The sequence below is a fragment of the Nicrophorus vespilloides genome, unplaced genomic scaffold (assembly GCF_001412225.1).
Source record: "Nicrophorus vespilloides isolate i.1.1-1 unplaced genomic scaffold, Nicve_v1.0, whole genome shotgun sequence".
Lineage (NCBI taxonomy): Eukaryota > Metazoa > Arthropoda > Insecta > Coleoptera > Silphidae > Nicrophorus > Nicrophorus vespilloides.
The window spans coordinates 14,589-15,716 of record NW_017099694.1 but is presented as its reverse complement, the minus strand read 5'-3'; the positions used below and the strand labels follow the sequence as shown (position 1 = coordinate 15,716).

Here is a 1,128-nt window from a genome sequence, read left to right as displayed (position 1 = left end):
ATATAATAATATGTAAAGAAGAACGAAGAAATAATCATCTAAAAACACAGGATTTGCTACAAACAGAAGAAAGAAGAAACAAACGAAATACTACGAAGATCCATCTAGCTGATCCATCTATAATATAACTCAATTTTCCTATTTTCAATTCTAAGTCAATTTCATTTATTCTATTACTATTATTGTTCTTACTTTTCTATCGTTTATATGAAAATATTTTGAATTTTTCGACTGAATTTTCGAATTGGGTAAGTTCCGTCAGATCATAGTTTTTATATATTTATATGAATAGGTCTGAAAAATTGCTATACAATGTAATATTATTATTAATGTGTCTAGTTAAATTTTTCTCAATCAATTTTATAATATATTTATCATTGAATGTTATCACTTTTACTTGATATTTGTCAGTGTCAAAATAGAAATAAAAAAAAAGACGTTATGGGTAACGTTCTGATAAATAAAATATAATAGCTGTCATTGATATAGGCGTACCAACTACTATGTTCATAAAGCACAGTTTTAGTAGTTGCTGTACCTAACATGTGGATGCAGCCAACAACCATAAGTCTTCAGTAAAAATGAAAATGGCATCTTCGATAACTGTCATTGATTATATTCGTATGTGTAGAAATGAAAGCCATTTATTAACGACCTTAGGGACAAGGACTTTAAATACAAGGAGTGAATGTAATAAATAATTTTATTACCTGAAGCCGTTTGAGTTTTTTTTTTAAACATAATTGCATATAGCAAATATTTTTTTAAATCTCTTAATCATTGAATGATAAAGGATTTTACATTAGCCATATTTAATGAATGATATAAAGAATGAACTGCATTCATTACTCAAATGATTATAAATTTCTTTTTACATTTCCATAAAAACACTAATTACGTGAAACTGGAAATTAATGAGAGAAAAAGTACTGTCTCAACTTGAAATTAAAAATTAATCATTATCAGATAAGTGTAGTGAAAAAAAATACGACTTTAAAGTTTTCGCTGTGCAAATATTTTTCGCACTATGAGAGAGAGTCAACGACCCGCAGAGTGTATAATGTAATCTGACTTCTAGATTAGTTTGTTTTTTTGGACCCACGTGTCTCCGGTTGCGTCACACATCTA

The 1,128-nt window shown here is 27.7% G+C and overlaps 1 protein-coding gene across 2 annotated transcripts in view; it reads left to right on the top strand.

Annotated features, from left to right (window-relative positions):
* Positions 1–1,128, top strand: part of LOC108565252 (protein doublesex-like) — a 63,912-nt gene that overhangs the window by 58,871 nt on the left and 3,913 nt on the right. The gene's annotated exons all lie outside the window — the stretch shown is intronic.